The sequence below is a fragment of the Musca autumnalis genome, unplaced genomic scaffold (genome assembly GCF_047663935.1).
Source record: "Musca autumnalis isolate F117 unplaced genomic scaffold, ASM4766393v1 scaffold_1, whole genome shotgun sequence".
Lineage (NCBI taxonomy): Eukaryota > Metazoa > Arthropoda > Insecta > Diptera > Muscidae > Musca > Musca autumnalis.
Genome location: NW_027411644.1, coordinates 258,861,476 through 258,877,375, shown reverse-complemented (window position 1 = coordinate 258,877,375; position 15,900 = coordinate 258,861,476).

The window sequence follows — 15,900 nt, the reverse complement described above, 5'->3', positions numbered from 1 at the left end:
CTTGTAGGACTTATGCAGAAGACGTAAAATGTTCAATTATTGCTCAATTGTTATAGAACTTTACTTTTGCTTGCAAAAACTTAAAGGATCAATTGGATCAAACAATATTTTTCACATGAATTTTGTAATCAAAATAGATTTGAAAAGTCTAGACTTCAAAGGATTTTAAATATCCTGGGAATCGTCCTCTAACTACCGTTCGCTTATATGTTTTCTTACAGATTTCTTTTCAAATAAAAAAATGTTTTTTGAAAAATTTTGGTGTGCCGAATTTAGTGTTATGTTTCTATAATGTAGAAAAAATGGCCCGGAGTCGGAGTCGAGTTATTTTTTTCCGACTCAGACTCCGACTCCATCAACATTGCTCGACTCCGACTACGAAACCCTGGGTGCGACAAAAATATTTATAAGCCTCGGATCAATCTGATTTTTTCAGTATATGCTAAAACTTTGTTAAAAATACTTTAGCCAAAAAATCATCAATATGGGTCCAGTTTTTCCTATAGCCGCCATGTAGCGGTACCACCCGATTTCAGGTATTTTGAAGCTTTTATCTACATTTTCGGCCCTAATTGGCTGTACTTTGGTATTTGGTGTTCCCAATGGTCAAAGACCTTCAGAGCCAAAAATTGTGATATTACGTCCAGGTTTCGGTATAGCTTTCATATTACGATACCTCCCGATGATTAGTATCCCTTAAATTTGTTGTTTTTATCCTTGAGCCCAGGTTTAGCCAATTTCCATTTGCCCTTTATGTAAGGATAGGCCAAAAAAAACTTATCTATAAGGCATTAGTTCCTCCACCGAATAATATTTTGAGGTTCTCAGGATGTTAATTTTGCGTATACAATCAATTTCGCTTCTATTCAAAAAAATCTCAAAGCGTGATAAGTTGAAATGTAGGTTTACACCATTTTGTGATAGGCAGGATTTGATTACACCATGGTTAGTATACACCGTAGTATATTTTTCTACATAAACTTACGTTTTTCATTCATAAATGCTTAATTTAGATTAGTTCCATTAGAAAGCTGTGTTTTATACTATGCAAAACCTTATAAACAAATTCGTAGGGCAATTTCAAGAGTATTTCATTAAAGATTGCTTTTTAAGAAAGCGTTAGGAAAAATATCTTATATCTGCCAATCATCCAATTTTTCAAATATGAACAAACTAATTGTCCTGCGTGCAGATAAGATACCGAGGGGCTTAAAACATTGTTTGGTCGAGGAATGAATGCCTTATAGATACGTTTTTTGGCCGATCCTTACATAAAGGGCTAATGAAAATTGGCTTAACCTGGGCTCAAGGATCAAAATACACAATTTTATGAGACACCAATCATTATACATTGTTCGAGGTAACAGTCAGAGTGTGAAACAACTCTAATCACTAAAGGTTTTGTCTATAAAATCCATTGAATTGGCCAATAATTGCTCAATTTATGGGAAAAATCGGCACAAGGACTATAGCTTTTTTTGCTACCCCAAAAGGACTTTTGTTCTCTAACAAATCAAAATCTATTGGATTTACTACTATCAACTAAAATGCTTACAATTTTGGTCGTAAATTGAACTAATACTATTTTTATTGTCCTTTTTCTTCCGTACTCCTTAATTTATAATTATAATTTATAATTATATATAAAATATATTGATTCTGAATCAAGAGATTGCTTTAAAATCTGTAAACATTTTTAGTAACCAAACTTACTCATAAAGGACTCGAAATATTTACTAACAGCCTGTTTCTGTATGTCGAAAGAAGAATGTGTGCGAATGAAACACGCCCAAAATTTAGTTTTCAAAATAATTTTACCTTTGCTTTTGCTTCAAGACAAAAAAAAATTGAAAAACGCACAAGAGTTTGGACGTGTTTCATTCACACACATTTTTCTTTCGACATACAGAAACTGGCTGTAAGTTTTATAGTTATCTTGCAGGATAGACATTTTAGTATGTGCCGGCAGGGTTTTGGAGCTTTTGGGCCATTTTCTCAGGAGGTATTGCTTACTCCAGAAAAAAATGATACCGTTGTAAATGGGGCCGCTAGAACAACCTACTGAAAAAAGAATCATAACGATGCCAGAGGAGATCTTAAACTTCAGTTTTTCCTAGGGAGGTACCCGAAGGAGTGGACCGATATAGTCCATATTCCAACCTAATACATGACTGTGACGAAATAATACGATGTGCAAAGTCTGCACCAATCAGAAACTCCCTGCGAGAATTATCTTGCGGATTTTCCATTTCGGTTGGTTCCGTCAGGGTTTCTTGGATCTTTTAGGCCACTATCTCAGGAAGTATGGAATTGCGCAAGAGCAGTATGCCAGGAAACATGGCTTGTCCACGGAAAACTTAATATCGCTGTAAACAGGACCACAATGAACAGCTCGGTATGCCTTTCTAAAGGATCTTCGAGAAGACCCTGAGAAGCTGAACTTAGATACAAACGTTGAACTTTTGTGGATATAGGCCTTTTTAGAAGATAACTAAATTTGGACAAAATATTAGGATATCCAAAGTTTGGACCAAATTGGCTGCACCGTTTAAAAGATACCGTACATACCATACCGTACAGGCCAAATTTTGGACCGAATCGGGAGATCCGTTGGAGAGTTATCGTGCGCTCAAACCACTACAAATGGTGCCATAGGGTTTTTTTGCATCTTTCAAGCTAATTTGTCAGGAAGTATGGACTTGCCCCTGATGAAACTTGTACCGTGGTATAGGTGGCAGTGAATACAAGTTATTACAACAAAAATCAAAGCAATTCGAAGGCAGATCCTAAACTGAACATTTCCGAAATTTTGTGTTGGAGATACCCGAAGGTGGGAAGCGATTTAGTCCATATTGGAACCTCATCTAAGTCCGGTAGAAATGTCACGATGTGCAAAGTATGAAGCAAATCGGTTACTCTCTTCGAAAGTTATCGTGCGCACTAATTTTCCCAACATTTTTGAACTTTTGTGGGGGAGATACCGGAAGGAGTGGAAACTAAGTTTCGAAAAAATATTACGAAAGCCAAATTTTGGACCGAATTGGTTGATCCGTTCGAGAGTTACCAGACTTGGCTAAATCAACTCCAAATTGTCTGAAACACATTTCGTCCAAACATACTTGGGGTCTAAAACCGTTATTTCTATTAGGCACATTTTGCCCTTATGACAGTGTATATACCCTCGTTAGCATAAATGCTGAGTCCATACTTCCTGAGAAAATAGCCTGAAAGGTGCAAAAAAACCCCTATGACACCGTGTGTAGTGGTTGGAGCGCAAGATAATTCTCGAACGGATCTGCCGATTCGGTTCAAAATATAGCCTTCGTTATATTTTGTGCAAACTTAGTTTAGTTCGAAGAGAAGGCATATCGGTCCACTCCTTCAGGTACCTCCCCCACAAAAGTTGAAAAATGTTCGGAAAAATTATGCGCACCATAACTATTGAAGGGAGTGACCGATTTGGTAAATTCTTTACACATCCTAATATATCTACCAGATATAGATTAGGTTCGAATATGGACTGCATTTGTCCACTCCTTCGGGTACCTCCCACACAAAATTTAAAAAACGTTCACTTTAATACCTGCTCTTGAATCACTTTGGTTTTAGTTGACACAACTTGCACTCGCTGCCTCATTTACGACGGCAAAAGTTTCTTTCAGGGGCAAGTCCATACTTCTTGAGAAAACAGCCCGTAAGGTGTAAAAACCCCTATGGCACCATATGTAGTGGCTGGAGAGCTCGAACCGAATACGATGTCCGTCCACACTTTGGATATCGTAATATTTCTTCGAATATTAGATGAAATTCGAAGGTGGTGCTTAAAGGTCAACTTCTTCCGGTACCGCCCTCACAAAAGTTCGAAAATATTCGTACGCGCGATTTCTCTTAGACGTAGCAACCGATTTGGTCCAAACTATGGATCTCTAAATATTGTCGAAACTTAGTTTATGTTCAAATTTGGGCCCTATCTGTCCAATCCTTGTGGTACCACCCACACAAAAGTTCAACATTTTGGTGTGGTTAAGGGTCTGTTCGAGGATCCTTTGAACATTTTTACCGAATGTTTTCCTAGTGGCCCTGTTTACAGCGATATTATGTTTTTCGTAGGCTAGTGTGATAAAAAAGCTCCACCTATCTAAAAAGAAAAGTCTAAACAGTTTTGAACTTTACAGACCATTGGCTTTAATTTGATACTAGTGATGATTCTGCATATGCTTGGAAAGTAACTAAAACTTTAAGGAAGGGTTATATCGATCCACTGCTTCCGGTACCTCCCCCACAAAAGTTCGAAAATGTTCGGAAAATTTGAGCGCACGATAACTCTTGAAGTAACCGATTTGATCCATACTTTGCACATCGTGAAATTTTTACTAAACTTACATGAGGTTCCAAAATGGACTCAATCGGTCCACTCCTTTGGGTACCTCCCACACAAGTTTTCGGATAAGTTCAGATTAGGACCTGCTCTCGAATCGCTTTGATTTTTGTTGCAACAACTTGTATTCATTGCTTCCCATACGACGGTACAAGTTTCATCAGGGGCAAGTCCACACTTCCTGAGAAAATAGCCTGAAAGATGAAAAAAGCCCCTATAACACCGTGTGTAGTGGAAGGAGCGCAAGATAACTCTCGAACGGATCTGCCGATTCGGTCCAAAATTTGGTCTCGTAATATTTTGTCCAAACATAGTTTAAATTCCATATCGGTTCACTCCTTCAGGTACCTCGCCCACAAAAGTTCAAAAATGTTCGGAAAAATTGTGCGCACCATAACTCTTGAAGGGAGTGACCGATGTAATCCATACTTTGCACATCCTAATATATCTACCAGATATATATCAGGTTCGAATATGGACTAAATTTGTCTACTCCTTCTGGTACCTCTCACACCTCGGATAAGTTCACTGTAAGACCTGCTCTCGAATCACTTTGATTTTTGTTGAAGCTATTTACATTCGCTAGCTCCATTACGAAGGTAAAAGTTTTTCAGGGGCAAGTCCATATTTCTTAGGAAAACAGGCCGAAAGGTGTAAAAAATCCATATGTCACCATATGTGGCTGTCGGAGAGCACGATAACTCTCAAACCGTTCAACCGATTTGGTCCAACATTTGGTCTTCGTCATATTATATCCACAAAATTCTGAAGAGACCTTAAATACATTCGATCAGTCGACAAAGCCGACTGACTCTTTTTTACTTGTTTCATTTTTAAATACATTTTTTCTCCAAAATTAGTCATGTTTGCAAGGTTTTTTTTTTCCTTAAGAACCGCTGAAAATGGAAAAACAATGTTGAGTTTCGAAAAATTTGGAATGTGTAGAAGCGTCTTGCATCTTTAAATTCTTAAAATGATGACACGAATTTTTTTATTTTTGTCGTTGGGGACATCCACTGTGCGATGTGGATTAATTTTGTTGCCCAGTGTAATTAACATTGATATGCCAACTAAAACCACAATGTTCTCATCCGTAGATCAGGTTTTTATGTCGGTGCTTACGTTAATTTATAAAACTGGAACTGTCCTGGAATTATTACTTAAATATTTTGCTAATTTTAGTTTAAAAAATATTATAATTTTTGCACTTCGTGTGAAAGTATATTTGCTGAATAGTTCTGGCCTTTTTAAGCACAAACGTTGTCGTTTAATTGCATATACGCTCAAAATAAATTGCCTTAAATTCATTCCGGGAAGAGAAAGAGTGGATGTTGAGTTTAATTAAATGGTTTGACAATTGCTTATTAAAATGCCTGGGAAAACAATGAACTCAACAGACTGAACAAATTATAAATATGTTTTTTTTTTCATGTACAAAAAATATTTCGAAAGTACTTCATACACTAGATATTTTTACAATTAATTTGTTTTTGTTCATAAATGCTTAAAAGTTAATATTTATAAAACTCAAAACTCCAATCGATTCCTATAAGACACCGAGCCAACTATTCCCACACATTGCATTCAACACCTTATCGTTGACACAGCAACATAAACGTAAAGTGCATTTTGATGATTTTCTTTCGTTCCTTCATCCATCAACGCTCACATTGAAACGACATTAATGTCGAGAATACGAGATGAAATCCCCCGAAAAAAAACTTTTCACTTCATTTAACTAATTCTAGATTATTCACACCTTTAACAAATGAGATTTTGACACAAAACATCAACACCACCGCCACCATTACCACCAGGAGTTAAGCTGTAGAAAAAAATAAAAAATCTCACGAAATTTTTCTACAATGGATAGTTTTAAAAACCATTAATGCGACGGTAGGATGTGAGGAAATATTAAATTTTATAGATGCAACTTCCTCACTTCCACCACCACCACAACTACACAGCACAAGGATAATCGTCATCATTGACAGTTACATATCAGTTTTGTCATAGACGTCATATTTAAATGAGAAAAGGAAACTTTATTGTCATAAAATGTAATGATGGATGTGGAATTTGAAACGTTAATATAGAATAAAGAAATTAGTATAAAATGCTTCTCACTTCTCATCACTCCACAATAACTCTCCCTTTAACATCAAATCTAATGATGCTTTAAACACTTTTGTAAAATGAATTAATAATCTGAACCACACTATTGATGACAGCATGTGGAATGTCTTCCGCCATGTCATTGTCAAACCTGGCATTAACATCACTCATCATAAGGCAGTGCAGGACTTGGAAAAAATTAAAAAAAAAAATCTCACAAAAAAAACGAATAGAGTGATGATGGCCATGATGATCAACATCAACACCATTCAAAGCCATCAACCGCACAACATAAACGCACATTAACTGTGATAATATGGCAACAGGAGCAGGAAGGTTCCCTGACGGTAAAACGCCAGATGATGACGAGGCATGCAACAGACATCACCCTCCACTGTAGCTAAGGCGGTGGCAGTGGCAGTGGCAACAGTAGCATTTCAATCAATTAAACTAATTTAAATTTCTTTCAATTTTTTACTCCCTATTCATTTTAAATTTTAAGTCCTGCTCAGGCAATTGTAAACTACGCCACCACCATCATCATTGTGAAAGCTTAAACTGAAATGCAACAACTGTGTAGATTTTTTCAGGTTTTTTTCGTATTTTTTTACTTCTTCTCATTGTCCTGCCATTGTTATAGGTAGGTAAACTTCAAGCACAGAACATTGTTATTTGTTACATAAAATCCTGTAAGCTCATCATCGTCATCAGGTTGCTTGCTTACTTTGCTTTACTGTATGGTGGTAGTCGAATCACAAGGACTATCACGATTCACTTCAGTGGCAACACAAGTGGAAACGATTATGCATAATCACTTTTTCCACCATTGCCATCATTCATGGCTCACTCACAGGAATAATACAGCAGCCTCAGTCTGAGTATTTTTTTCCGCCAGATTTTGTTTGTTGTAAGGTACGTCCAGGTTGATCAAGCGTTCTTAAGTATTATTAAATATACAATGGATAATGGATAATTTTGCACAGAGAGAGAGTTGCACACAAAAACACCGGGGAAAGAAACACGTTCGATGGCTTTTTTATTGTGCATGAGGTAGAATGAATGAATAAACGAATAAATGGCTGTAATGCAGATTTACTTTGGAATAATCGGTGCGCCTATGGGGTGATTTGAAATTAAGCTGTTAAAGTAAAGAATTTATAACAACCCTTTTGTGTGTGTGACAACTGTTGTTCGAGGCAAAACACGAACAGATTGAAGCTAACTTCCACATTGAATAAAAGAAATTCAAATCATAATCAAATAATTATGAGGTGTCTATGGGGTGTGCTTTTGTGCGTATTTCCTATCCAAAGAAAGTAAAAAAAAAGTAACAGATACCTTAAATATTAGTCGGCTTTCCCGACAAAGATATACAGTGACTGTCACTGAAAATGATGCAATCTGAAATAAAAAATGTAAACGTTGATAACTTGGAATCAAGTTGAGATTTTTTAACAATTCAAAAAACAATTTTATAGGCTGAAAAGTTGTCTTTAGATTGCGTTTACAGTACCGTTATACTAAAAATATACCAAAAAATAAAAAACAGACATTTTTAAAATGAACGTTAAAAATGATGCACCACAATCATCGATAAATAATTTCCAAATTTTTCGCTTTTTATGCCATTTCAGTAATCAGAAAGACATAATAATACCCCTTTCCCCCTTTCCAAAGTGTGGCGTAGGGTATCAAAAGCAAAAGCAACAACAGACACATAGGTACATAAAAAATTCCAAAGAAATACATAACAGACTTTAATAAAAGTAAAACTGAATGAAATAATTTATAAAAAGTCGCACTTTTAAAAAGAAAAATATATAGAAACATCGTTGAACGCTTCTTCTTAGTTGTGAAATAAAACACATTTTCCTCAAAATTGAAATCATCAGTGGGAAATCGGCATCTGGAATCAAAGGATTATATAATGTAATAAATACCTAGCAAAATGTTCGATGCCAAAGATGCCATTCAATCATGGGTAAAAGTGATCTGGCATGTCATCTTTGTAGCATCTTCATCGATGAATTTTATATGAGCGTGGACCCCAAAAGATGCTATTCATTTTTGGATCCAAAGCATGTCATTTACACCAATGCTTTGACATTCATTTTCACCAATGCTTTTGAATGTTTTGGTGAACCCTTTGCAATGACATTATCATTACGACGAGAGTTTTAACAACGTTGGTTGCGATTTCGAATCTCCGACAACATCAAGCCTATTGTAAATAATTAATCTTATATATTTAGAAAAATGTGTATAAATAAAAACACAAAATTCATATCTATTGAATCGATGGAATGGGTTCAAATGCTGATGAAAAGATCGGATCTTTCACGACTTCCTTTGCTTGGGTTCAAATGCTAATGAAAAGATCGGATCTTTCCCGACTTCCTTTGAACCAATGCAAAAGATGCCATAAAATCAAGTCATCGCATAGAACCCCTTCCTAAAAATTTTGCTGGGTAGGTACATCCATATTTCAAATATACATACAGCTGCGTTCAAAATAATAGGAGTACCACCCATACACAAAATAGAATGGTCCAAAAAACGTGGTAAAGCTTCTCCATTTTGGCCTATTTTATATTTGATAAACATTGTTCGCATCCCAACTGTTAATTCAACAGAAATGTGGCAATTTGTTTTAAATTATATACCGTTTACACCAACATTATAAATCGTCTTCAAGTTTTTTGTTCAAAAAAATAGGAGTGTGGAAGAAAAATGACAATAAAAATATTTTTGCACAGAAAAAAATTGTAACCATTTGATAAAAAAATTCAAAAATCTGATTAATTTTTAATTGATTTTTTGCCGATAAAAGTAATGTCCATATTGACAATCGTCGATAAAAAAAAATTTGTTGTTTTCATTAGAAATTATTTTGATAAAGAAATTCTCATATTAACTAAGAATTTTGTTTTTTGTCAAGTGATAAAATATTTTTCATATTAACAAACTGGTTTATCGATTTTTTAATTTTTATTTGATAAAAAAATTGTCACATATACAATAAGGTTTGATAAATATCAAAGTAAATATCGATAAAACAAGTAAAAACGTATCAGTCGACATTGCCGACAGAGATATACCCTCAGCCTGTGTGGAATGAAATACTTTTTTTCCAAAAAACTTACGTATTTAGGGGGTTTTCAAATCGTTAGATAGGGTTTTTTAACTGACTTTCGACAATATTTAGAGTACCATTTTAGCGAATATTTTCGAACTTTTGTGGGGGAGGTATCGGAAGGTCCACTCCTTCCACCTTTGAATTTCATCAAATATTCGAAGAAATATTACGATATCCAAAGTGTGGACGAATGCAGTATTCGGTTCGAGCTCTCCAGTCTCTACATATGGTGCCATAGGGGTTATTTACAACTTTCGGTATATTTTCTCAAGAAGTATATACTTACCCCTAAAAAAGACTTTTACTATCGTAATTGAGGCAACGAATACAAGTTGCTGCAACAAAAATCAAAGTGATTCCAGAGTAGGTCTTAAAGTGAATTTATCCAAAATTTTGTGTGGGTGGTACCCGAAGGAGTGGGCAAATACAGTCCATATTGGATCCTGATCTATATCTGGTAGATATATTAGGATGTGTAAAGTATGGACCAAATCGGTCACTCCCATCAAGAGTTATCGTGCGCACAATTTTTTCGAACATTTTTGAACTTTTGTGGAGGAGGTAACTGAAGGAGTGGACCGATATGGCTTATCTTTGAACTTAAACTTTGATTGGACAAAATATTACGAAGGCCAACGCTTAGACCCAATCGGCAAATTCGTTCGAGAGTTATCGTGCGCTCCAACCACTACATACGCTGCTATAGGGGTTTTTCGCAACTTTCCGGCTATTTTCTCAGGAAGTATGAACTTGCCCCTGATGAAACTTGTATCGTCGTATGGGGGGCAGTGAATACAAGTTGCTGCAACAAAAATCAAAGTGATTCGAGAGCAGGTGCTAAACTGAACATTTCCGAAATTTTGTGTGGGAGGTACCTACCCGAAGAAGTGGATCGATTGAGTCCACATTGGAACCCCATCTAAGTCTTGTAGGAATTTTACGATGTGCAAAGTATGGACCAAATTTGTTACTTCCTTCAAGAGTTATCGTGCGCAAAAATTTTCCGAACATTTTTGAACTTTTGTGGGGGAGGTACCGGAAGGAGTGGACCGATATGGCCCATCTTCGAACTTAAACTAAGTTTGGAAAAAATCTTACGAAGGCCAAATTTTGGACCAAATCGCTTCATCCGCTCGTGATTTATCGTCCGCACCAGCCAGCCAGCCAGACAGACGGACGGACATTGCTAAATCGACTCCAAATTGTCTGAAACACATTTCGTCCAAACATACTTGGGGTCCAAAACCATTATTTCGAGGAGGCACATTTTGCCCGTATGAAAGTGTATATACCCTCGTTAGCATAACTGCTGAGGGTATAAAAAAGAAGACACGTGTATCGGCGTTTTGAAATAGGCGTGGCAAGTTCCGCCCATTTCTACAGGTTTTGCAATATTCGACATCAGATTCCTTGGAATCCTAGCATTTCAGATATAAAGTGTCCTTGGCAATATTACGGGCAACAATGCTGGGTATCTTTTTATGAAAAAATTAACCCTCATGCGAGTCACTAAAGGGGTCTTTTTGGTAACTTTTTTCAAAAACGTTTAAAAACTCATTTAAAATGTGATCGTATCAGATCAAAATATTCTACAAAATTATTTGTCATAAAATTTTACTACAGGCCCCCAAATGAACCAAAACTCTAAGCCGTACCTAAACCCCCGTGGTGTCACCTGGGGAACTGCCTTTAACACCCGTTAAAGTTAGTAACCCTCCCCTAGAAAAAACAGCCTACTATGAAAAAACGCAAGAAAAGAAAAACAAACCCCTCTAAAGTTGATGAACCCCGCAAACGTTTTAAGGACCATGATCTGCGAATCTGCACCTGGAATGTTCGCACTCTTCATAGAGAAGGTGCAGTCTTCGCATTGGCAGACGTACTTGAAAAGTACAAGGCCGATATAACTGTCATACAGGAAATACGATGGATTGGGAAAGGCGCTGCCATGACTTAAAGCATGAGTTTGGTTGCGGATTCGTAGTTAGTCGGAGGCTAAAACATCTGGTATCCAGCTTCACCCCAGTGAATGAAAGACTTGCTGCAATTCGAATAAAAGCTAAATTCTTCAACATCAGCTTTATTTGCGCTCATGCTCCCACTGAAGAAAAGGACGAACAGACCAAAGATATATTTTACGAGCGCTTAGAAGAAGCATATGACCGTTGCCCTGCCCGTGCTATTAAAATAATTCTAGGCGATTTTAATACCAAAATTGAAAATGAGAATATCTTTGGCCCAACAGTCGGGAAATTCAGTCTCCACAGTGAAACATATGATAATGGTATGAGGCTGATAGACAGATAGTTATCAAATTGATCATGTTGTGATAGATGGAAGACATTCATCGAGCGTGTTGGATGTACGATCGTTTCCAGGCGCAAACATTGATTCGGACCACTACCTTGTTGCAGCAAAGATACTGTTACGGAATTAGATTTAGCTAATCTCCGTGTAGACGTTGTTTTATTACCCAGTACGATTAGTACCAAATAAAACAGGGTTCGTTTCAGATTACGTTTCTACAATGCTTTATTTACTTTATTACACTTATTCGGAGCCGACTTTAATTACTAAGCACACAGCTTGTCTCTAGTTAGTACGCAGCTATTCTTTAACCGATCTGTTCAGTTCAACGCTTTAAACACAACTAACCGTCGTTCCAACCTGTATTTATTCCCGAAATCTCCTTGGTCTAGAATTATCCAGAACATCTGGCAACACCTCGAATCTGTGCAGCGAACACACAGACGCACATTCGCACTAAGCGAACAACCATACTCACTTACATGGGGGAAGATAAATACAAGTGGGCAAGCACACTAATGACGTAATTACAACAAACAAATGCAAGAAATAAGAAATGGCAACTGAACGATAATTACATGATTATGGAGAACAAACAAAAGCACATTAATAAAAGGTAAAGTAAGAACTAGAATGATGAAAAGAATTCTACATGGTAGTTGTTGTTGCTTAAATAAAGTAACTGCGTAATAAAAAACTTTACGTTACAATTCAAATTTTTAAATTAACGGAAATTAAACTAAATTAACTTAAACCTATCAGTTACATTCGTAACAATACGTACCCGTCTAAACGTTGCAAATAAAGCACGAACAGACACAACGCGGAAGTTGGACATCGATAGGCTGTAAACCCTCCACAAAGGAATTCATGGTATGACCAGGAGTGTCGTGCTGCTAACGAAGAGAAAAATGCAGCACATAGGGCTACTCTACAATCAGTAGCAACGCGTAGCGCACGAGAGATATCGGGAGAGAAGGAGAGAAGAGAAACGTCTTTTCCGCAAGAAAAAGGGAGAAATGGAAAAGCGGGAGTGTGAAAAAATCGAGATGTACAGAAAATTCTACCAAAGAGTGAAACGTCAAACTGATGGCTTTGGAACTGGCACATCCTCCTGTAGAGACCAGCAAGGTAATCTGGTAACAGATACAGATAACGTGCTCAGGATATGGAAGGAACATTTTTCCAATCTGCTGGTATCCAATAGTAGCGAAGACGATGATACCGCAGATCCAATCCCAGAAGATGGTATAGAATGTATACAACCCGGCCAAGATGAGGTAAAAACAGCAATCAACCGACTGAAGAATAATAAAGCAGAAGGAGGCGATGGCTTACCAGCCGAGCTGTTTAAAACCGGAGACGACGCGCTGATAAGGTGTATGCATCAGCTAGTTAGCACCATCTGGCAGGAAGAACGCGTACCCGACGATTGGAACCTGAGCATCCTGTGTCCCGTCCACAAGAAAGGAGATAAGAGTGTATGCTCCAACTATAGGGGCATAAGTCTACTCCCTATTGTCTATAAGATAGTGTCAGGGATATTGTGCGAACGACTAAAGCCAATGGTCAACGAAATAATTGGACCATACCAATGTGGCTTTAGACCTGGCAAGTCCAGACCAGATATTTACCCTGCAAATCCTTGAGAAGACCCAAGAGATGCAGATCGACACTTTGTAAGAGGACTTTAACAGACACTAGGTCATCAGTTAAAATTGGAATGAACCTCTTCGAACAGTTCAGTACCAAATGAGGTTTCAGACAAGGAGTCAGCCTTTCGTTTGACCTATTCAACATTTTGCTGGAAAGGGTAATACGAGATGCAAATGTCAAAAGAAATGACAATATTTACACCAATAGTCACATGTTACTTGTTTATGCTGATGACCAGTGTGACGATTTTAGCATTTTTGCAGCTAAATTTAGCATTATTTTTTTGTATTTAGCCGCAAAATTTCCATTTAGCATTTAGCATTTTTCTTAGCATTTTTTCAATATTAATTTAGCATTATTCTATTCACGAAATCTGAGATATTTTTGAACTTTGTTATAAAAAAATAAGATAAATGTTGGTTGAATTGAATAGAACAGCTGTTTTCACAGCTCAAATCAACGTAGTTTTTCGTTTTTGCTCTGGTTTAAAGGAATGGAAATGTGAATACGCAAATACAATAAAACAAGTAAAAAACGTAAAGTTCGCCGGGTCGAACTGTTAAACCCTCCACCATGAAATCTTCAGAACTGATATGGAATATTTAGTTTTTATTCTTGTTACGAAAGTACCAATGCCACTATTTTAGGTGGAAAAGTTTTTTTGACCAGTGTCATCCCCAAATACTTCATAATTCAGTTTTCTAAAAACTTGAAACTTCATGAAATCCGGCGGTACCTTTATATGGGGGGAAGTTCTTAATAATGCGAACTTTAAATACCAAATGATATACAATTTTGCCCGAAAATACCAAAAAAACTAAAACCGATAGTCCCCAAAAATGGGCTTGTGATTGTGATTTATGGTGAAGAAGTTGCTTAACCACTTTGAATCAAAATGACACCCAAAAATAATTTTAATCAGTTGGTACCTTTTTATGGGGCCTATTCCAAAACACTGACCTATGTTCCCAATTTTTAATGGAGACGTTTTTTGACAACCCTAAATTCTAAATTACAGTTAATTAGGGGCTGTATCAAAATATGGAATGATATAGACCATATTCGGACTTGACCTGCCTGCAAACAAAAGACGGATCTTTCCAAAAATTCAGTGTTCCATCTCAATTTTTGTGGATGCTAAAATGATTACCACAGACGGGCGGACAATCACAGATCGACTAAGAATTTTACTATTATTATTAATATAGGGTCGCAGATAAGTATTTCAATGCGCTACAAACGGAAAAATAAATTTAATATACTATACTATGGTGGAGGGTATATTTTATTAAAATATAACGTTTTTAAATTTAGCATTATTTTTTAGCATTTTAATATTTATTTTAGCATTATTTAGCATTATTTTAATGCTGATTTAGCTGCAACACTTTTTTAAATCTGGTCACACTGCTGATGACATAGACATCATAGGACGATCAGTAAAGGAAGTAACTGATACCTTTAGGAAGGTCGAAGGAGAATCTGCGAAAGTAGGTCTGGCGGTAAACGGCGGAAAGACCAAATTGATGGTGTCGACGCGGAAAGCGTCCATAGAGCTCGGGCCAACTGTGGATGTTGGCACCTATACTTTTGAGGTAGTTAAAGACTTCGTCTACCTCGGCACTGCCATAAACACAACAAACAAGATCAGTTGTGAAATAAGAAGAAGAATTGTATTTGCCAACAGATGCTACTATGGTTTAAATAAGCAATTTAAAAACAAAGCCACATCTCGTCAAACAAAAATAACGCTCTACAAAACACTGATACTAACCGTGCTGATGTATGACTCCGAAGCCTGGGTACTTGCGCAAGCAGACATGGCAGTGCTTGGTGTGTTTGAAAGGAAAATTCTTCAAAAGATCTACGGGCCGATTTGCGTTGACGGTGAATATCGACGTCGTATGAACCACGAGCTATATCAGCTATACAAAGACATGAATATAGTTACACGTATCGAGATACAACGATTGCTAGACCATATCATAAGAATGAACGATGATGAACCCGCTAAAAAGGCATATGAATACATGCCACATGGCGGTGCTAGCAGAATTGGCAGGCCAAGGAATAGATGGCGCAAACAAGTGGATGAAGAGATGACAAGGCGCGGTATTCCAGAAAGAGAAGCAATAGACAGAGAGAATTGGAGATCTTTTCTTAGTTCGGTCTATGGAACAAATGTTCTGTACTGGGCCAGCTAAGTAAGTAAGTACATACATACATACATATGTATATTTGAAATATGGATGTACCTATTTATTACATTATATAATAATTTGATTCCAGATGCCGATTTCCCGCTGAT